This window comes from Saimiri boliviensis, chromosome 9 (genome assembly GCF_048565385.1).
Source record: "Saimiri boliviensis isolate mSaiBol1 chromosome 9, mSaiBol1.pri, whole genome shotgun sequence".
NCBI classification, from domain to species: Eukaryota; Metazoa; Chordata; class Mammalia; order Primates; family Cebidae; genus Saimiri; species Saimiri boliviensis.
This window is the reverse complement of record NC_133457.1, coordinates 20530301-20554270: the sequence shown is the minus strand read 5'-3', so window position 1 is coordinate 20554270 and position 23970 is coordinate 20530301. Positions and strand designations below refer to the sequence as shown.

Here is a 23970-nt window from a genome sequence, read left to right as displayed (position 1 = left end):
CATTTGAATCTCCTTGGGTGCACATAAGTCCACTGACTCTCTGATTTTTGCAAACCTCAGGATATATTATTGCTGGTCCCCTGTCCCCAGAATTCAGGAAAATCCTGCAAAGAGGTTGGTGACCCTAAAGCAGGTTCTGGGGTAGGAGTTCTGCCATAGACATTTCTCAACTGCATAATCATTGCAAGAAAGCCATGCACAACATTGAATGTCAGCTTCCATTCAGCTACTGTGTGCCAGGCAGTGCATTAAAAGTACTCAAGATTCAGCTATAAACCACACAGATACAATTCCTGACCTCTTAGAGATTACAGTATAGATGATGATGCTCAACTTAGGATGAGACCATGTCCCCCAAAACTCATTATAAATTGAAAATGCACCTAGTTTACCAAACATTACAGCTTAGCCTAGCTTACCTTAAACATGCTCAGAACAATTACACTAGCCCAAAATTAGGCAAAATTATCTAACACAAAGCCTATTTTATACTAAACTGTTGAATATCTCATGTAATTTATTGAATGCTTTACTGAAAATGAAAAATAGAATGGATGTATAGGCATTCACACTGAATAAGTATCATTTTCACACCACTGTAAAGTCAAAAAATGGGAATTGTATGTCAGGACCATCTGTACACAAAGAAAAGGGCACAACCATAGTCAGGAGGTGACTTAAGAAATAGGAGCCAGTGAGAGGCTGAGCTAGTCAGAAAACAAAGGGCAAAGTAAAAAAAATAAAAAATTTTAAACAGGGTGTCAGAGGCCAGGACCTCCTTCAGGTACATGAATTAGGGTGGCACCAATAAAAAGTCAGTAAAATTTAAACTGATGACAATATCAGTAACAGTGTCTCACTGGGCCATAGTGGAATCTAAGGCAACTTTCAACTTTGAAAATACCTTATGTCAAAAATGCATTTAATACACTTAACCTATGAATATTACAGCTTAACCTAGCCTACCTTAAATGTGCTCAGAATACATACATTAGCCTACAGTTGGGCAAAAATATATATAGTTTGACAATTAACTAGTTAGCTTTGCTTTTTTTTCTAAAAACATTGAATAAATTAATCATCTTTACTTAAAAAAAAAAAAGAGAATACTTTCTTTAAATACTGATGTTTCCTACCAGGGATGATGTAGAAGTGAGTATGTATTTTTTTAGGTTGACATTTTGGAATTCATTTATACTCTTGGAATTTACTGGGCAATTCCTTGCACAGAGATATGTGTGAAGGATGAAAAATTTTTATGATTCACTGTTAATACATCCATTGAGAAAGAGCTCAGGCTCATTGCAGGGGACACATTGTTATTATTTCAGAAGTAGTATAAACTATTCAGTGACATGCCAGCAGTCATCTGGCTGACAGTTTTGCTTGTTATCATTATCATAAGATCCCTCAACAATATTACTTTCCTTTCCTTAAAAACTTATTGAAAAAAGATTTAGGCTTAATTGTGTTATGTTTAATGTGTGTTGGTATAAACGCAACATATTTGATCTTTCTTGGTGAATTATGCATACTAGTCAAGAAGCAAAGAGAAGAAGTACAAAAACCACTTCTGAAACATTTAAAGTTAAAGGGTCAAATTAGCCAGCAGGCAATAGCAACAAAGTGTTCAGAAAAATTTTGGACTGCTGTTACAAAGTCTATAAGAACATGACAAAACAACCTTTGAAAGAAATTCTTTTGATGTTAGGTTGGTCTGTATGAAAAAAGCTGACATTAGACTGTTTTGATGTACAAAAATATTAATTTCATATGGTTCTGCATAATAATACTTAAGTATAAACTATGTTAAATGAATAGAAACCTCACTGGTTACTGTATAGCAGAATTCGGTATAAGTTGAATCAAGGTCACAAATATCATTCATAACTCCAGTCAGCCATTTATTGTTGCATGATATTGATCACACTGGGGACAGGCAATAGAGTATAAACAGATCAGTGAGAATCTATCAGCGTGTCTGGGAAAAATGTTAAACCTCAAGTCTTGTTGAGGTTGGGTCAGCAATGTCATTTTGGGTATGCACAGCCTGTTATTCTTAGATCAGTAATTCACTTCTGAGCCTTGTAGGTCTCTGGTATTTGTGCAGGTTTACCAACAACTTAAAGTTATGTATTCATAAGCAGAGCAATGGTCTGATATCACTGCTTGATTATAATTATATACAAGACTGGGAGAACTGAATTCATCTGCCAAAGAACATTTAAAAAATATGAATCATTGTTTTTCATTATTTGAACAAAGCTGATTAGAGGTCACAAAAACACATACATGATATTGTATTGAATCTTTGAAAACCTGGCTCATCACTGAAGTTCTATAAAGGATGATATAAAAGCTTACAAAAACCTATCAATGTTACTTTGAAGTATTTACTTACTGGATGAAAATACATCCCATCTGTAGAGCACATCAGCAAGACTGACTTAAGAAAGCTAATTTTAAAGCTAGTAATGTAGTCCTTTCTTTATTGATCCACACAGGTTAATTTTGCTTAAAATAAGATTAATTATTAATATCAATTAGTGGGCATTGTTTTTATGGTTAACGACAAATAAAGCTTCTTTATTGAAAATTTGCATGTAGTCAAATCCAGCCTCAGTGTTGGTGTGACTATGGGGCGCTCACATCCTTCTGGTCCAGTTAGTCCCATCTGAGGGATACTGATAACGCCCATCCACTAATGCTTCTGAGGAAGCTTTCTTTTTTATTTTTTAATGGATTAGTTTAATCATAGGTTTAGGATAATTTCTCCATGAATTGAAGTTGTAAAATTTGGAGCCAGAGAAAAATGCTAAATCTTTTTCACACAATTTGAGAAAGAAAAACAGCAGACAGGAAAACGTTACCAAATTTCCTGGAGACTCATTTCATTGAGGTTTTGGGCCCGTTAGGAGGACACTTATTAAGGAATACTTTTCTAGAGAACTTTTCTTGGTGCTTTGGGACTTTTCTTGGATTACCTTACTTACCTGACACTTATTAAGGAATACTTTTCTAGAGAACTTTTCTTGGTGCTTTGGGACTTTTCTTGGATTACCTTACTTACCTGCTCCCACCTCACCAGTCAATTTTAGTTGACAGAGGCAGACAGAACAGCTACTGCTTTCTATCTTAACCTTCTCCTGCCACACATATCCCAATCCCAGTCATCTGCAACAGCACATGAAACACATACAAATAACAGGAAGAAATGAAGATTTACAAATCCTTTTGAAAAGACTCCCTGCAAACTGCTTTAATTAGTTAACATCAGATCACTGCCCTTGCACATCCTCAGCTAAGAATAGGTGCAAGACTCAGACATTTAACCACAAATCACTGGGAAGGATGTTACCTACTTACATCCACGACTTAACATGTTGCAAACTTTCAAAAGAGGACATAAGATAACTGTATTTCTCATTAATTATATTTTTAAAAGTGCTTCTTTAAAATAAAAAATGTTTAGTTTCCTTTGCACATTTAGATAAATGAGTAAGAAAAATGTTCCGTCCAGGTGCGGTGGCTCATGCCTGTAATCACAGCACTTTGGGAGGCCGAGGCAGGTGGATCACCTGAGGTCAGGAGTTTGAGACCAGCTTGGCCAACATGGCAAAACCCTGTCTCTACTGAAAATACAAAAAGTAGCAGGGCATGGTGGTATGCACCTATAATCCCAGCTACTCAAGAGGCTGAAGCAGAAGAATCACTTGAACCCGGAAGGCGAAGGTTGTAGTGAGCTGAGATCGCACCACTGCATTCTCCAGCCTGGGTGACAAAGTGAGACTCTCAAAAAAGAAAAAAAAAAAAAAAAAGGAAAGAAAAAAATGAGAAAAGAAAAATGTTCTTACAATACAGTTGGTCAAAGGAGTAGTGTTGGTCTGCATCTCCGGTTACCTGATATTTATCTACAGATGAGATGACTATTCATCTGACTAGAAAACAGTGCAAAATAAAATTGGTGAGCGCATGCACTCTTAGGACATTTTGTATGGAGATCCAGAAGCAGATCCTAACTGAAAATGAAATCAGTCATCTCAAACCTTGAAATGGCTAGTTCCCCTAACATAATAGCCATCTTGGTTTTGTCTCTAATAGATTTAAACAGACCTTGCTAACAAATAAACAGAGGGAAAAGTAAATACATAAATAGAGCAAAAATGCGCAGGAGTACATTTCAATATATCTTACCCTAAAAGTCACCACGTTAAAAGAAAGATGAGGATATGAAGGTGGTGTAAAAGAAGTAGTTTGCTGTGACATATTTCATATTCTTAAATATATTTTTTGAAATGTATTATTTTAAGATAGAAGGGTATATAGCAATATACTCTTATATCCACAGTCAGTACTTTTATCATTTTTAGGGAAGCTTATACTCAGAGATTATTATCAGTCATCCATTATTGTTGTTTGGGGACTGTCTTTCCTCTAAGGGATACAGTGCAGTACAAAATGGTCCTGAGCCCCTGACGGTCCCTAGCAGAAGAGTACATTCCAATCAGTTTGCCACAAACCAAATTTCAGTAAAGTGAATGTTATTTTTCCATTTACTTTCATTATGAAACTGGCAGTATATGCCCTGTAGGAAAGCAGAGTGGTCCCTGGATGTCTTCAAATTTCATTTAAAAACAAAGTAAAAAGAGTAAATCCATATTTTTGAGCTCTGTTGGTGATGAAGAGTTGGTAGCCAGGAAACTGAAAAGAGATTATATAGCTGCGTAAAGGGTTTTGATAAGACAGAGAAAAACATGAGGTGAAGGAGGGTAGATTATTTCCTCCTGTTTGCTACACAGCAACCATCAAATTTCAGGTGATAGAGGATTTTAAATTTTTTTTTAAAATCATACATAGTTAGCAAAATCAAGAGTCCGAGTATTTGATAATTTGGTAGGAACTGATTTGTGTTACAGTTCATTTTGAGAGAGGTACATATTTATAGCAGATGAGTCCAAAGCTGACAGAGCCTACTTGGAGTGAGGTAAAAAGAGCTAAGTAAAAGACAGCTGATTCCTATGTCTACATTATTGTCCTGTTCACATTAGGGACTGGTGAAAGATTATAAAAAAACAGGTTGTTGTTTTTTCCTTATAAAGAGTCAATTGGCCTGGTGTGGTGCTTCACGCCCATTATCCCAACACAGGGAGCCGAGGTGGGTGAGTTGCTTGAGCCCAAGAGTTTGAGACCAGCCTGAGTAGTATGGCGAAACCCTGCCTCTACAAAAAACACAAAAATAAGCCAGCCAGGGTGGTGTGCACTTGTAGTCCCAACTGCTTGGAAGGGTGAGGTGAAAGAATTGCTTGACCCCAAGAGTTCATGGCCACAGTGAGTCATGACTGCACCACTGCACTTCAGCCTGAATGACAAAGAGAGACCCAGTCTCAAGAAAAGTCAGCAAACTTTTAAAAATAATTTGTTTTACAGAAAATAATTTTTCAGATGAAAATATCCACATCAATTATCCCACAGCCATTAAAATATTATATTGGCAATTAAAATAAGCCACAAATGCAGGAAACATAAAGTTGTTGAAGAAATTCTGAGAGTATGATTCTGTTTCTCCTGTAAAGCCCTCTAGTTTATACGTGTAAGTAAAAGCCACTTTTTACAATGATCACATAAGTGGAGATGTTTGAAGAAATACTAATCTGGGAAGTAATCCCTTACTTACATGGCTAGGGACAATGACAGATGACGGTGTCTCCCCAATGAGATTTCCAAGCCTCAAAGCCCAAGAACATTGTCATCTACTTAGCTAATATTTGTGCTCAAAGCACCTAGCACTGGGCCAGGCAGGGTGAAACTTAGCCAGCCACCTCTAGAGTTCCCTGATCTCTCAAATTTGAAGCATTTGTTAGTGATGCCTGAAAGGTTCATTCTCTGGATATGCTTTGGAGACTGGTCTGGCAACAGCAGAGATCGCCATACTCATTATGCCCTCATTCATTCATCAACCAACTCTTCTTGAGAACCTGGCATGTACCGACCATGCTGCTGTGGGAAGGGGATACAACTGTCCGCAGAACAGCCATGGCCTCTGCTTTCATGGAACTTACATAACATGTAGTTACAAAGTGAGATGAGTTATCTACAGGAAAGGGACATGGTTCTGTCAGAGCCTATCATGTGGAATCTGCCCTGATCTGGGAGTCAAAGCAGTTTCCCTGAAGAAGAAACTCTTGAGAAATGTGAAGAGCAAGTAGAGGTGTGGGAACTGAACAAAACCATCTGTCCTGTGGAGAGAAAGATCACAGTCTACTCCAGGGACTGAAGCCTGGCCCCTGGGGAGCACTGAAGTGAAGTGAGGAGGAGGATAGTTCAACATGGGCAGGAATCTGGGGTCTGTCCTGAGAGAAAAATCAGATTGAAAAAAGTATCTCCCTACCTGCAATGTGGAGATTGGTCTGTAGAGGGGGCTTGAGACTCTTTAGGAGGCAACTGCTGCTCCCCAGGTGAGAAATTCATTCATTCATTCATTCAGCAATAATTTGAGTCCCTATAGTGGGTTAGGCACTGAAGATATAGCAGCAAACAAAACCAAGTCTCTCCCTTCTTGGAACTTATTCTATGGGATGATATGGACCAAGAACAAAAAATTTATAGAAAGAATAATGCCAAGTAATGACGGTTGCTATGAAACACAAGTTGGCAGCGGGGAGGGGGGCTGCATAAAGAATGAGATTGCTATTTAGGTAGAGTGAGTGGTGAAGGTCTCTCTACTGAAGTGATTTTGCAATGTGTGGGACCTTAGATCAGGGTGATTGGACTACAGGTGGTGAGAAGTGTTCACTCCAGATATATTTCAAAGGAAGGCTGTCAGCAGTGCTGGTGCGTTGGGCCTAATCATCCAATGGATGATGAGACAGCGAAGACTAGAGGAAGAGAAAATGTGTGGGGAGATACAAATCAAGAGCTTGGTTTTAGACATGTAAATTTTGAGATGACCACTCTTTCTTTTTCTTTAATTAATACACTTTATTTTTTAGAGAAGTTTTAGGTTCACAGCAAAATTTAGTGGGAAGTATAGAGAATTCCCATTTACCCCCGTGTCCCCACCACACACACAACTTCCCGCACTGTCAGCATCCCTCATCACAGAGATACACGGGTGCAATCAATGAACCCATAGTGACACATTATCATCCAGAGTCCATAGTTTACACTGAGGTTCACTTTGGTATTGTACTTTTATGGGTTCTGACAAATGTATAATGATGTGCCCATTATTGTGGTTTCAAACAGAGTAATTTTACTGCCCTAAAAAATGTTCTCTATTCTGCTTCTTTATTTTATTCATTCTTCATTCATTCATTCATTTTACATTTTTGAGTGCCTACTACATGGCAGCCCCACTCCAGGGACTTGGGAAACATCAGTGATCAAAATAGGCAAATATCTTTGCCTTCATGGAGGCTGTTCTAGTGGAAAAAGACACATGATAAAGAATAGAAATGATAAATAAGTAAAATATGTAGGATATTACGAAGTGTTAAGTGCTATGATAAAAGAAAAAAATTGAGCCAGCCAATTTTTTTAGTGTATGTATGTACAAATTTGAAAAGAGGAGGGAAACTTCTAGAAGGACACACATTAAACAACTATCACTGTTTTTCTCTGAAGAAACACATTGGAGCCGGTTGCAGTGGCTCATGTCTCTAATCCCAGCACTTGGAAGGGCAAGATGGGTGGATTGCCTGAGTTCAGGAGTTGAAGAAGAGCCTGGGCAAAATGGCAAAATCCCATCTCTACTAAAATATTCAAAAATTAGCCAGAGTGGTGGTATGCCTCTGGTCCCAGCTACTCAGGCTGAGACAGGAGAATCGCTTGAGCTCAGGAGGTTGAGGTTTAGCTGAGATCACACCACTGCACTCCAGCCTGGGAAACAGAGCCAGACTCTGTCTCAAAAAAATAAAAAGAGAAAGAAGCAGATTGGGGATGCAGGTGGAGAAAAAAGCAAGAGGGAGTAAATATTAATGTAAATATTTCTGCAAGGTTTGAAAATTTTTAATAAGAATAATTGGCTCTAGTAATAGAGATGCAGGTAACTTGGAACTAGGTAATAACTCCAGATGCCCAGCATCCTGTCTAAATCGGGTTCCAGTTCCACCTCTGCTGTAGGGCAATTCTGATTCCTTGAACAGGTTATTTCATCTCCTTGGTCACCACTTCCTTACACTTATCCCAAGAGTACATTACAGGGTCATGAGTTTGCAAGCTTTGCTCCCTCAAGGGGCTCCAGAGCCCCCTTTTTCCTCCCTTAACCTGCCCTGCAAACAGAACAGCCCTGATTTAGCTGGCTTCACACACTAGCCTTCCTGATGGATGTTTAAACCAAGAATTCCACAGCTCAAAGAAGCTTGTAAAACACTGGGCTGGATAACTTTTAAGGTCCTTTATGCTCTAAATGTAATTAATCCCAAGTGTCTTGCGACAGAGCTGGCAAAGTATATAAAATGTTAGTTATTCAGCCAAGTTTCTGTTTGTTTGTTTGTTGCTATCAGCCACAAACAACTTTATTACTAATTTTATATCTCTAATATAAAGTAAAAAAATGAAATTTTTCTTTCATATTAATTTCCCGTCCTTTCTCTAGACATCTGCATTCATCAGTTTACAACAGTTGGGAGAAAATAAGCCAGATTGTTCAATAGTTGTGAGGCTTGTCTCACCATTTGCTTGGATTTATTCATTAATATGTATCAAACAGCAAATAACCAACCATGATCAGCAAATTAATGCATTGTGTCTGTCCTGGCTGGCCACCACATTCACCTGGAGTTTTGTGTTAGATGGTGTTTAAGGGTTTCCGATCCTCCATGCAAGACTTCTGGTAAACATGGCTGATTGAACATGTTTATCTCTGCTAGCAATAAAACCCCACTTAAATGATAATAAAGGAAATAAAAGGTATAAGCTTAGGAGAATAGAGAAGAAGACAACAGACAGAGATGAGTCAATACTATGTAGGGCAAAGTGAAGCAGATACAAGAGAGTTCACTGACCTAGCAGTAAGCAGAGCCCAGGTAATACCATTGTGGTCCAAGAAAGGTGCTATATAAGGATTTTGTCCAGTTCTGCTGAGCTCTTCTAACCATCATTGGAGGGCCAGCAAATGGCTCTTCAGAAAAGCCAAATCCTAATCTGATGCAGTCACTGTCTGAGCTACCACACTTAGCTCATTTGTAAAATTCAAAGTAATCGGTTTTGGGGGGAAAGGGGTCCTAACTCTAACTGTAAATATCTTGGTATTCAGAGGGTTTAGGTAACAATAGTGCCAACAATAACTAGCAGTTTAACTGCTTTTACTGCTATTAAGCTATTCTGAAACCCTTTCCCTCTAGCCTGCTTTCTAAGACAAAAGGGAAATATTCGCCGATATTTGCAGTCGCTCCTAGTACTCACTGATGAGGAGCTATTCTATAAGGAAGGAGTAGAAAATGAGAAGACAAGAAATGCCAGCAGGAGGATTCTGAAATGCTGATTTGCATGTTAGGGTCTCAGTCCAGGAAGGAAGCAGCAGCCAGAGGGAGGCTGGTAGGCATGGTGACTGGTGGGCTATGTAGTGACTCATTCCACTGCCCTGCTTGAGCCCAGCAGACAAAGGCAGTGTGCTAGGAAATGGTGTGCTCAATTGTGACATGCAAACTTCAAGGGTCACTGGAGTCACATATAACAGGCTTCACTAACTCGGAGCCAATAACTCCCATCTTTTTCACAGCAGAGTATTTGGAGAATTGATGAGAAAAAAAGTATGTATAGTTGACTGATTTCTTTTTTGTAGAGATGGACACTTTTTGTACTCTGTTCCCACTTCTGCCCCACAGCAGACACTATCTATATTCAGATCCTATATGCTCTATTCAAAGGGGAAAACATTTGGACTTCTTGGGTTTTCACTACCCACTATTCCAAGACTGCCTTTCCTTTGATTTGACTTCCTTTCTTCATAATAAATAGTCTTATCTTCTCCCACTCTTTGTTGTTCTCCTTTCCTGTCTCAGTTCTGCATTTCCTTATCCCATGCACATTCCTTTTCTTCTTGTGGGGAGTTGTTTTTTGTTTTTGAGCTAGGGCCTCCCTGTTGCCCAGGCGGGACTGCAGGGGTGCAAACACAGTTCACTGAAGCCTCAACCCTCAGGCTCAAGCCATCCTCCCACCTTAGCCCCCAAAGTAGCTGGAACTACAGGCACAGGCCACTACACCAAGCTTTGTTTTTTTCTTTCTTTCATGTGGTCTTACTATGTTGCCCAGTGGTCTACTGTATTTGAGAATGTCAAAGAAAAAAAAACACCTCCCAATTTCCCAGTGCCAACAGACTTTGGGCTTTTTGACAGCGGCTTTTTGGAGATAATTTCATTAACTTTGAGCATCATAACATTGATGAAGGTGACAGAAATTTTTAAAAAGTGAACAAATAATTTTATTTAATCCTGATGAAAAGTCTGCAGTGTAGTTAGCATTGTCCTCAGTTTATGAATGAGAAAATACAAAAGCAAATAACCTGTCCAAGGTAATACAGCCATTAGGAGGCAGAATCAGGACTTGGCCCTGGCTCTATGATCTTGCCACTGCTTCTCTATCCCACACTGCCTTCTCAAACTCACCTTCATGCCTTTACCCAAACTGTTGCTACTCTAGGTGCCCTCTATTTTATTTATCTAGGCTAGCATTTATCAAGGCTCGCCTATGTCTTACTTCCTATACCCCAGTGATTCCTAGTACTTCTCATCTGGCACTCGATCATGGATTGCTCTTTTTAAATATGCATATACGTCTAACATCTCTGTTTTGTTGTAAGACTGACTCTTTTTATAGTTTTAGCACTCAGCCCAATGCCTCCTTCTTGGTAAGTCCTCAAAGTATTTGTTAACGATTGTGATGCTGTTAGACATTTCCCCAGTGCAGGATAACAAATGAAATCACCCTTCCTCAAGTTTAATGGCTGTTCGTGTCACTACAGCAGCTGCATCAATGACAAGTAATCTGTAACATTTTTCAGAACTTATGCTCTAAAAGAGTACAATTAGCCTCATGAAAGTATCTTCCTCAGAGGCGTCTAGTCTTACTTGCGGCCTGAAGAACTGAATTTCCTTAAGACTAGAATTATTTTCTAAAATCAGCTTTCAAATTTATGATATATCCCCAGAATTGGCTGCACAAAATTAGTTGCTTTCTATTCAATAACACCTCATTTAGCAGCAGTGGCTGAAATAAGATGCCGCTTAACTTTATCATGTCAGCCACATGATCACGAAATCAACAGGGAATAGGTGGTTGGCATCTTAGCAAAGTCAGACTTAGTAGTTGCTAAAGGCCGCTTCTAATACGAGTTTCCCTGAGTTTGATACAGTTGAGATACACTATGTGGAGGTCCTGTATACCCTGCACCAACATACCTGACATGATAAACCTCCTGGTAAATATACATCACTCTCCCACAAGTGTTATTCTGAGGCCTGGTGGCAACCAGCCCAGAAGGTCTTACTTAGTTCAGAACTGCCAACTGGAGAGAGCAGTGCGACGAATGACTCACATATACATGATCTTAGGCTCATCCTTCCTTCCTCTGGGAAGAAAAAAAAATGTAAACAGAACCATTTTGGTGGAGTTTAATCATGGAATTTACTAAAGTTTTCTGTACCCCGTATCTGGTTACTGTTATGCATTTTGCAGAGTTGCAAAGTAATTGGTAGCACATGGAATGGTACCTGCACGGGATCATAGCTTGCCTGCCTTACTTGCCTCTGAACAACTTTTGATAAATCTGTGCTTGGTAGAGCCAAGTATGTATTTCTACCATATGAGTTTCCACTGACTCAATATGACCACAAAGTGACTCTATTGTTGCCATAAATCAACTACATTAGCATCATGCAAATATATAGATATGTGTATATTTGATTTAAAATTCATGTAAACTCCAAAATTACTTTCATGTCTACAAACTGTACTAATTCCTATGAAAATACCCCAGATTCTTTCTGGTCGTGTTGACATTGACTACTTTGTATTCTTAATATTTGGAAATCTAACTTGTATTTGGCGACCATCAAGAGTCTGATAGGAAAATGTTGAGTTCTTCTGAGTGAACTTCCCCTGGAGGATTTTCTGATCAGATAACTGCCTGAAAACATTCCTCAGCTGGGTGTGGTGGCTCACACCTGTAATCCCAGCACTTTGGGAGGCCCAGGTGGGTGGATCATGAGGTCAGGAGATCGAGACCATCCTGGCCAACATGGTGAAACCCCATCTCTACTAAAATACAAAAAATTAGCTGGGCATGGTGGCATGCACCTGTAATCCCAGCTATTCAGGAGGCTGAAGCAGGGGAATCACTTGAACCCAGAAGACAGAGGTTGCAGTGAGCTAAGATCGCACCACTGCACTCCAGCCTGGCAACAGAGCAAGACTCGGAGAAAAAAAAAAGAAAAGAAAGAAAGAAAAGAAGGAAGGAAGGAAGGAAGGAAGGAAAGAAAAAAAAAAGATTCCTTATCACAGAACTGAGTAAAACTCATCACTATTGTTGGAAGGTGCATTCTTCCTAGTGGATACCAAAAATTCACTGGAGAACTAAAAGTGTCAATATAGTCATTTAGAGAGAAGTTCAATTTTCAGTTAGTTTCATAATTTAAACTTTCATTATTCCTACTTTGGGAAGTATTATTGGCTAAATTCCTGGAAATATCAGAAACAAAATTGAAATCAATCCAAAAATATGAAGCAGCATTGCCACAATAACACTTTTCTGTAATTATAAGCAGGCAGCCACCCAATCAGAAATGATTCTGATTTGAGTATTATTTGTAAGGGATGCTCCTCGTCTGTCTGTACAATCAGGAGACTGGGAAAACGATGGCAGATGTCACTATTCAAATTCACCTCCTTCATAATTAATATGACAGTTTTATCTTTAAGTTTGGACACTGTAAGAATAAGGAAATAATTATTTTAAAATACATGACCATTCTTCACAAGTTAAACATAGAATTACCATTCCACCCAACAATTCCACTCTTAGGAATATACTCCAAATAACTGAAAACAAGTGTTCAAACCAAAATGTGTACGTGAATGGTCATAGCTGCACTATTCACAATAACCAAAAGGTGGAAACAACTCAATTGTCCATGAACAAATGACTGGGCAAATAAAATGTAGTATATTCATATCATGGAATATTATTCAGCCATGAAATACTGACGCATACTACAACATGGAAGAACTTTGAAAACATTATAATAAGTGAAAGAAGCCAGACACAGAAGGTCACTCATTATATGATTCCATTTATATAAAATATCCAGAATAGCCAAATCTATAGAGACAAGATGCAGATTTCTTGGTTGCCAAGAGGTAGGAGGAAGGGAAATGAAGAATAATTGCTTAATGGATATAGGGATTCCATTTAGAGTGATGGAAAAGCTCTAGAAATGGACAGCGGTGATGGGTGTACAACATCATGAATGTACTTACTGCCACTGAACTGTACACTTTAAAATGGTGAAATTGTTAAATTTTATGTTACATGTATTTTACCACAATAAAAATTTGCATTAAATATATGACCACACATTCTGTGACGAACTCCATACTTACAAGCAGCATATCCTCCACAAATAACCACATACAATCAGCATAATTATGGAGTGGTTGGAGTTAACCCTTCTATGCCAGCAGTAGCAGCAAGCACCATGTACTGGGTAGTATTTTAAATGTTTTATTTGACCCTATAAGGTACATATTACTATCTCCAAATTGCAAAAGTAGAAACTGAAATATAGAAAACAATATTTGCCTAAGATCACTTAACTGGCAGACCCGAGGTAGACCTAAGATTTGAGTCCAGGCTGGGTAGCAGCATTGTGTGCCCTCTTAGCCCCTGTGCTGTGGGCTGAGCTGACCTTGTCTTGTGGTAATAAAGCTCATTACAATGGGAGAGTGCTCTCAAGCTCTCAGAACAATGTTGACAAAGTTTCAGCCCTTAAAGAACAGACTGTTTTTATTCAAATCTGCAAGTACAACCCTATTTCTGTTTCTCTTACTATTTATTTGCCTGATTACCGCTGAACATACATATACCATGGAAGAGCCGCAAGAAGTGTGATTCTCTTTCAGGGCAAATTTACCATGCTATGCAAGGCTTCTGTCCTGGCCAGAGGGGTCCTGCAGCCCTCTGCAGTCATCTTCGGTTGGAACAAGAGTTACATCCAATTTCTCAGATATATCTCTCTCTCCCTGTATTTCATTCCTGGGGCTGGATTTAGTAAGCGAGGTGAGGTTTGGTTGAGTTGTAAGGCAGGATCTTGGCCACAGGTATGCATGGGGTTGAAAGAAGTAAGAATATCATAAGCATATGCGGTGGGGGTAAGAAGTGATGGATGAGAAGAGACTAACTAGAATAGAATGTCAGCCTCCCACAAGGATCACCATACCACTTCAAATCACACTGTCCTAGCAGTGTGGCTCACTTGCATTGGATAAACAGAGCTTCTGTATTGCCCAACTCCAGACGGCACCACTTACACTGCGGCCCATGGGAATGACTTCCCTCCTTGACTCATGTGGTGAAAAGCCTGTGTGGCTGTTAGCAGTGGCCCTGCAGATGAGCCCCAGCATCCTATCTGAACGGATGAAATCTGCAGGGCAGCAAGAGCTCCCAGACAGATGTGGTTCTTGGCCACAAGTCATGTTTCATCCATCCAGCAAGATCCATCCAGGTGAACATGGGATATCCAAGTGCAGGGCAAATCTCCAGATATGAGGGCACTAGCAGCAGCTAGGTAGAATTCAGAGGTGGCTTCTATTCCAACAAAAAGATGAGGTGGGTCCCACCAGGGTAGAAGAGTGAAGACCCATAGTTTATGTATCTCCATCTTTGTTTATCCCCAACCCAGACTATTTCCAGCCTGTTAACACAGTGGCCTTAGAACTTTGGTTAACCACCAGCCCTGCCTCCCTTGGTTCTGGATGTGGCTGGGTTAAAGCCTGTCATGGGAGATTGCTGCTCTTGATAGTTGATGAGGGCTGGCATAAGCAAGAGCAGGCTCCATGATCCCTACAGCTGGAGCATGGCCTTTTGGAAACTTAAGCTCCTTATGGAAACTTAGTGCTTGAGCTACCCTTTGCCTTTTTGCTGTCTAAATCCTGAGAAAGACCCTTCATCGTTTATCTATTTATTACCACTTCTATCAACCCAGAAGTCCAGTCCAAGACTCAATAATAATGAAGTGTTTTATGACAGAGTTTTTTCATATAGAACAATCCCAGTTACTGTGTAGCTGCTCAGATGGTTGCGTGTTCATGAATGTGGAAGGCCCTTTCCTGGGGGCAACAGCTCAACAGTTTTCTGCTACGAGATTTCCTTTGAGCAATAAGCTATCATGCAGTGCAGATGGGTTTTAAATATTTCAACTATTTTCAAGCAGGCCTTAGGTCATAAATGCCTTCATCTCGACTTTCTAATTTCCAGATTCCCTTTCACAAGAGAGGACTCTCACTGAAGCAGAAAAATTGACAATAGAGGTCTTGCTAATGTAGAAACACTTTATTTAATGTCAAATCGAAGTCATTATGATCTAAAGACATGAGGAAAATTGAACTGTGAGTTTCTTCATGATTTTAATGTTTTGGATCTCAAGACTTGAAAGAAAAGAAGAGCTTTCTGAGTTGATTCCATTGCAATTCTGCCTATTAGAAGAGCAACCACCACTCAAAGTCCCTTCCAACTCTGGGACATAAGATTTTGAATTGACCCCTAATATCAAAATTCCTTCACAAGGCAACTTTCTGAGATTCTAGAGTTTCTGGGAACGATAAGACACTCCTATAGCCTCTGTTCAGTTAATGTTGTCTTCTCATTCCAAAGTTCATGCTATCCTATGGACCACTGGGAAATAGCCAATTGAGGCAGAGGTAATTCAACTCAGTTAACTTTTACTTTAGTTATTCAGTAGACCTTTCTGTTTCCTTCAATAGAGCAAAATATATAACAAACCATTTCAAATTTACTACTAGAAGGTTGAGTTTCTGGAAGCTGAATAACATTACTACCCTATTTTATGACTTTTCATCTAAGTAGCAGTAAGAAAATGAAAGTAAAAATAATTAATCAGAAATAGTAAAAAAAAAAAAAGGCAACTCTGTTTTATTATGATGATTGATGTCATCATCATTGGATTTTAGGTCACATAAAAGTGAAATAAGTTATACATGAATACAACTTGAAAGAAGAAATAAATGAAACTCAGATTTCAATGATATATTAACCTCTGTCATGTGAAGCATTAATTTATAGAAAAATAATTTAATGATTATGACATTTGCTTTTACTATAGATGTTCTGGTTTCTAAGGCTAACCTGACAGAGGCAATTTATTTCCTTGACTTGTTTCTTTGATTCCTGTTGCCTTCAGTTCAGGTGTTTCCTATTGGAAAACAGTAATACCTTGAGCAGAGATTTGATGGGTCAATCACCTGGGCTTCTCTCAAGAGGGGGTTGGGCATGAATGGGAATGTGCTACATAACTCATTGAATTATACTATAAAGATCAAAACTGCTATAAAAACCAAAAGCAAATTATCAACAAGTCTCTAAATACAGAATCAATGAAGGTGACATATAATTTACTAGATTTAAATCATTAAAAATAAGTGGGTATAAATTAAATCCCTCTTTGACTTGAAGGACTAATAACTGCTGCTTTATCTGAAGCATAACCTACATAAGCTGCAGAGTATAACAGGCGCTAGAGTCAAACAGTCTAGATTTGTCTAGACTAACAGTTGCTAGCCATGTGACCTTAGATAAATTACTTGATAACTTGGAGCCTCAGAATCTTCCACAAAACCAGAAGGATCTACTACATTTCCATGATTATTAAATGGCAATACAGACATAAAACTCTTAGTGCCCAGTACTTAAAAACTCATCAATTAATGTTCGCTTTTTTGGTCGTCCTTTCACGAAGCTTTGAGTAGAGCAAACTATCAATCCTTTCCTGAGCTTCCTGGTGGCATTCCTGCAACATTTCTAAGCTTCTGGGCCTCAAAACAACATGTGCATCAGAAGCCTTACTTGCACACAGCTTACAGTCCTAGGACTTTGGAGACACACAGAGACAGCAAGTGACCACTTCGTGCACTGTTATGAGGTCTTCTTTCCTGCTGGATCTTCCACTTGTGCCCTGTCCCCAGAGAAATTTATTCCCATTGTATACAACTGGATTTTGGCCTGCATGTCAGTATTAACTGTGTAGTAAGTTCATTTTTAAATAAGCAATTAGGTGAACATTTCAGGACACTGAGCAACCTAGATGCCAAGGGTCATTATGCAGTCTCTTCCTCTACTTAAAACAGCATTACAGCAACATTCAAACATTTCCACCTGGCCTAGGGATCTATTTTTTTCGATATACAATAGTAGTAGTAACAGTGATCATGATAATGAACATGATTAAACACAAGCTCTGTGCCAAGCACATGTCTGTCTTAGAGTCCCACATAAATTAACTCATTTTATGCTCACATAACTAACTCATTCAAGTTTGTCCAGCACTTTCCTAGTGATAGCACTGGAAGACTTGAGTCTCAAGAGCCACCCTAATTCCAGGCAAATCGAGATGGCTGGTCACCCTAAACAACACTTAGAAATAGGAGCTCTTATTAGTCTTCCCAGTTAGGCCATAGAGAGGTTATGTAACTCGCTCAAAGACACACAGCTAGTAAACAGGAAAGTTTCGCTCCAGAATCTGTGCTCCTAATCACCACCTTGGAGAAGAATTGAACTTTGGATAAGGGATCAGAGAAGTTGGCTTTAGAGTGGCTTCTGAGAGGAAGGGCTCTTTGTTCCCTTTCTCAGGGCAGAAACGTTGCTTGTGAGGGCATGCAAGGCTCTTCAACACCTGATTTGAATAGGTTAATGCGCAAGTCATACTCTGTTCTTTAATAGTAACGTAAAGCAGCAAGAAGGCACAATTTTTTAAAGTTTTCATGTAAGAAATTTGCAAGTGTATATGTACCAAGGGACACTACATACCACTGTGTGTTATTTCATTTCAGCCCTCACATGCAAATCCTCAGTGTCCTCCTACAGCTCACTCCCCACCCTCTACCCTTTGCTGTGTGACTCTTGTAAGTGTTCCTAAATCTCCCTGATTCTTTAGGACAATTTTTCTTTCTCCACATGAGTCTTCTTTTTCACTGTATCATAGTTTTATTCTCCATGATTACTTTTTCATTTATCGTAATATTGCAAATTTTATTTTACATTAAAACTTAGATTTGCAGAGAAAATGTACCGTCATTATGTCTAGAGCTCATCATGAGTAACCAACCACTGGTTAGTGAGGAAGAAAATTAAGAGTCCCTGACTAAAGTTAATCTAATATACTACTCCTGCTCATTTGAATGGTACTTTAGGAGACAATCTTTCATTTGGATAAAAATGTTCTTTCTGGCCAGACGCGGTGGCTCACACCTATAATCTCAGCACTTTGGGAGGCCAAGGTGGGTGGATCACCTGAGGTCAGGAGTTTAAGACCAGCCTGACCAACATGGTTAAACCCCATCTCTACTAAAAATACAAAATTAGCTGGGCTTGGTGGCACATGCCTGTAATCCCAGCAACTTGGGAGGCTGAGGTGGGAGAATCGCTTAAACCCGGGAGGTGGAGGTTGCAGTGAGCCAGGTCACACCATTGCTCTCCAGCCTGGGCAACGAGAGCGAAACTCTGTCTCAAAAAAAAAAAAAAAAAAAAAAAAAAAAAAAAAAAAAAAAAAAGTTCTTTAGCTCATCTCTCCTATGCTTATCTCCCTAAGGTGGCATCTGGGGGCATGAAGCTCCTGCTTCTTTGTGGTGGTAGAAAGCATTGATGTCCCTAAATGGGATGTGGTATGTCTTTTTGCCTGAAGGATAATGGTTTTTTTTTTTTTCACTCTACACATAGGCAGATCCAGGGGTCTCCCTTGCCAATCTGACCCCATCTCAGTACCCACTGGTGTGAGATGCCCCCCTGAGTCCTGGCTTGCACAATTCTCTCTGCAGTCTACTGTGCAGAGCCACACCATACCCCTTGCCTCACTATGGTAATTTCTCTGAAAAGTTAACCAGCAAGAGACTCAGCTACTTCTGGCTGCTGTCTACTCCATAACAGGAAAGAGTGACCATGAAAGCTAAACCTCAGAGGTTCCTTTCTGCCTGGCTTCATGATCTGTGCTTTTAATTAAGTTGGCTACCTGTGTTGGTGCTGAGGGCCATCTGGGAGTGAATCTCCTTCTGAATGGTGACCGTTGCCCTTGGTGTTACCATCATGTATCTAACATACTACTCCTTCTCCAGGCCACAGCTCAAATGTGGGGGTAAGTCAGGACCCACTTCTGATGGCTTTACACTTCTCTCTCTCCTTCTCTCAATAAATTCCCCTTCCAGAACTAAAAATTTTTCTCTTTTACTTGTTCCATGCTATATTCTTCTATCTTACAGCAATAGAACTGACCAAGCTGTCACCCTCTTCATACTACAGGTTCTACAATGTATGCCCTCCACACTCAGGAATCATAGGCTAAAGGGAGATAAGGAAACTTAGAAAATCCTTTCTTGAGACAAAAGCCTCAATTTGGGCAGTTAAAAAATTAATTCCATTGTACTTTTTTGGTACTCCTACAACTGTTGAATATCTATTCCATTGCCACTCCCACCTCTACTTGACAGCCAGATAGGTGGAGGCTCGAGCGAATTCAGGCAAAGGCTGTGAACTCAGAAGGCAAAAAACAAAAACATATTTAAAACTATAAATATTAGCCCTGTTTCATGGTAATTAGTGAGGCATCATTTAAATTACTTGCTTAAATCCCAGGATACAAAATCAGTGTGCAAAAATCACTTGCATTCCTATAAACCAATGACAGGCAAGCCAAGAGCCAAATTGTGCATGAACTCCTATACACAATTGCCGCAAAAAGAATAAAATACCTAGGAATACAGTTAACAAGGAAAGTGAAGGACCTCCTCAAGGAGAATTACAAACCCCTGTTCAAAGAAATCAGAGATGGCACCAACAAATGGAAAAGCATTCCATGCTTATGGATACGAAGAATCAATTTCATGAAAATGGCCATACTGATCAACATAATTAGATTCAATGCTATTCCCATTAAACTACTATTGACATTCTTCACAGAATTAGAAAAAACTATTTAAAAATTCACCTGGAACCAAAGAAGAGCCTCAATAGCCAAGATAATTCTAAGTAAAAAGAGCAGTATCCACTCATGAATAATTATTTGATAGAATTTCAAACAGTTATTTCAAATTTATCATTATTTTTGAGAATTTAATTTTATTTTTACCTTAAAATATCTTTTCTTCTATTTACTATATCAAAGTTATGAAATAATTGCTATTCTGTTCAAAACTAAACTTTAACTTGGGAGTGAGGAGGAATAGAGTTTTAGTCTAAAATACTAATGTATTTTACAAATAACATGGAATCAAAGTTTTGCAAGTGGTCCACACTGGTTTGTGATACCTTCTTCCACTGTTTCAGTCAAAAGCAATGGCATTTTAGAGGCCGGGTGCGGTGGCTCAAGCCTGTAATCCCAGCACTTTGGGAGGCCGAGGCGGGTGGATCACGAGGTCAAGAGATAGAGACCATCTTGGTCAACATGGTGAAACACCGTCTCTACTAAAAATACAAAACATTAGCTGGGCATGGTGGTGCGTGCCTGTAATCCCAGCTACTCAGGAGGCTGAGGCAGGAGAATTGCCTGAACCCAGGAGGCGGAGGTTGCGGTGAGCCGAGATCGCGCCATTGCACTCCAGCCTGGGTAACAAGAGCGAAACTCCGTCTCAAAAATAAATAAATAAATAAATAAATAAATAAATAAATAAATAAATAAATAAAAAAGCAATGGCATTTTAAAGTAATGAGTTTGTTCTACACTTCTTCCCAAATTGGACTTTGTGGTTTACTTCAAAAACATGCTTTATTTTACCTACTTTTGAAAAGCTCTTACCAGACAAATTACCAGTTTCATTTTCTTCTACTTTTTCTTCTGTCTAGTTTAGGACACTCATACAACTAAATGACACTATTATTCATTCATTGCATCAATGTTTTTACTTTTTTGTCTTTGAAATATATTAAAGAAGAATTAAATGGGAGATAGAGAAAATTGCTTCAAAGGTTCCTGTCTCACTAGTGTCAAGTAGGCAGAGGAAAACTCCTCCTGTTGTCATCTGGCCTGTCCTGAGTGCCGAGAGCAAGCCCTCATAGCCCTGAGCAAATTTCCAGCCCTGTTCTGTACAGCCATCACAGATACATTTCTTCACAGCCCTCTGTAGGCCTATAGAATTGAAGAATTTCAGAGATAAAAATTTCATTTCTAATATGAAAGTTCTTCAGAAAAACTAAATATAGAATTACCACATGACCCAACAATGCCACTTCTTTGTATATACCAAAAAGAATTTAAATCAGAGCCTCAAAGAGACATTTGCATACTCATGTTCATAATAGCGTTATTTACAGTAGCTAAAAGGTATGAACAACCCAAATGTCCATCAACAGATAAATGAAAAAACAAACCATGGGATATACATACAATGGAAAATGATTCAGCTTTAATAAAGAAATTCTGACATAAGCTACCACATGTATGAACATTGAAGATATTATGCTAAGTGAAATAAGCCAGAACAAAAGAACAACTGTTATATGATTCCACTTGTATGAGGTACCTAGAGTAGTCAAATTCATAAGGATAGAAAATAAAATGGTGGTTGCCAGGGGCTCAGGAGAGAGGAGAATGGGGAGTTACGGTTTAATGGGTATAGAGTTTCAATTGGGAAGGACAAAACAGTTCTGGAGATGAATGGTGGTGATGATTGCACAACATTTAATGAATGAATGTTAATGAGTGAAGGAATTTAATGCCAATGAACTGGGCACCTAAAAATGGTTTAAATTTTAAACCATGTTATCCATAAAGTGGTAAGTTGTATGTTTTATATAAATTATCATGATAAAAAAAATTATTGCCCTCATGGAGCTCATAATCTGAGAGAGAGAGATAATAAGAAAATTAAAATATAAAAATTGTTTAAGTAGATGAGATGTGTGGTTTTTTTTTTTTCATTCTGAATCAGCTTTTGGTCTGCTCCCACTTTCCAGATAAGAAACTCAAGGACAGAGAGGAAAAGTAACACAATCTACCCGTAAGACACTATTTGTTTGAATCCAGAGCCAGTGATCTTTCTGTTGAATTATACTTACTATGAGGTACTTCTACTATGTCTATTTTATCTGAACCATTCACTTATGTACTAGAAAGAGAATAGGCTCTGGCACCTGGGTTCAGATTGCAGCTCAGCTGCTTCCTGGAAGTTTTATCTTGAGATTTCCTCTTCAGTAAGATGGAGATAACAAAGCCTACTTCATAAAGATGAAATGTAATTGGTTATATTTACATGTTGGTACAAAGTAAGGAGTCAGTGAAAATTAGTTCTTTTCCTAAATCTCTCAAAATGGCTTCTCTGAGTTTGTTGTTTATTTATAAGCTATGTTCAATATGTAAATACTTACAGTCTAGCAGCTTCAGCAAACATATTCATGTGTTTGTGCTTTTATAAATTATTGTAGCAATATAGTTTAGATAGTAAAAAGACTGGCTCACTGGAACATCTGGGAAATGAGCCAGATACATTTATCTGACCCTTATTTCACTGGGAGGGAACTTTCAAAGGATAAATAATTCAAAATTAAACCTAATTTATTTTTTTCCAAAACATAAAGCCAATTCTTTGATATTTCTACTAGCTATTAAAAAATCAAAGCCATATTCCATTTTTAATCTTAAGACATTTAACCCTAAACAAAAAAATACATAATGGCATAGGTTATATGAGTGGCCACCTGAGAAATGGGTTATAAGTATCTAGTCTCCCCAGAAGAATGATGTGTTTCTCAGATATGGTATACTGAATGCAGTGCAGGAATAAAGGCACATAAATGGCATTGTGGAGGAAGAGTGGCAGAAGAAACAAAGAATTCCAAAATGATTCTTAAAGATTTTGACTCAAAAAGAAGGGTTCTTTTTGACTTCTTGTATTTTTGTATTATGTCTTAAATTTATCTGTGTAATATATTTGGGTATTTTAACATATAACACATTATATCCTATAACTACTTCTGTTTATGTTAACTTTAATCTTTATAAAGTCCAAACCAAATCCTCTGATTATTATAAATAGAAGCCACGTTCCTGGCTGGGTGCAGTGGCTCACACCTGTAATCCCAGCACTTTGGGAGGCTGAGGTGGGCAGATCACAAGATCAGGAGATTGAGACCATACTGGCCAACATAGTGAAACCCCATCTCTGCTAAAAATACAAAAATTAGCCGGGCGTGGTAGCAGGCACCTGTGTTCTCAGCTACTCAGGCAGCTAAGGCAGGAGAATCACTTGAATATAGGAGGCAGAGGTTGCAATGAGCTGAGATCATGCCACTGCACTCTATCCTGGGCAACAGAGCAAGACTCCACCTCAAGAAAAAGAAGCCACATTCCAATAAAAATAAAGAAACTACTCTCAGATTCGACTGAATATGGAACACATTTTATATTTAAGACAGCATGACTTCCTCTTCAAAATTTAGTCTAGAAAAATAAATAATCCTTTGGGCATCAATTATACAATTACATATGTAAATTTCAATGACTGAGATGTAGTAAACATACTATCTGGAATTATCTTAAACATTTATATTTATGTGATTGCTTTCAGGGTTCCCTACACTTAAAGTGCTTGTTTCTCTCATACTTTAAGTTCAAAATCTTGATCATTTTTCAAAATATACCTCAAATATCTCCTTCTCTATGAAGTATCCCCTTGTTCCCCAGTCAGAATGAGTTGCTTATTTCTCTGAACAGTCATTATTGTGTGTCCCTCCGTTATCTCGTAAACTGAAAACAA

At 38.6% G+C, this 23970-nt stretch overlaps 1 protein-coding gene and 1 long non-coding RNA gene across 8 annotated transcripts in view; one reads left to right on the top strand and one right to left on the bottom strand.

Moving 5' to 3' along the window:
• Window positions 1–23970, bottom strand: part of LOC141585598 (uncharacterized) — a 173420-nt gene that overhangs the window by 33291 nt on the left and 116159 nt on the right. The gene's annotated exons all lie outside the window — the stretch shown is intronic.
• VEPH1 (ventricular zone expressed PH domain containing 1) overlaps window positions 1–23970 on the top strand; it is a 208390-nt gene that overhangs the window by 119767 nt on the left and 64653 nt on the right. The window lies entirely within an intron of this gene.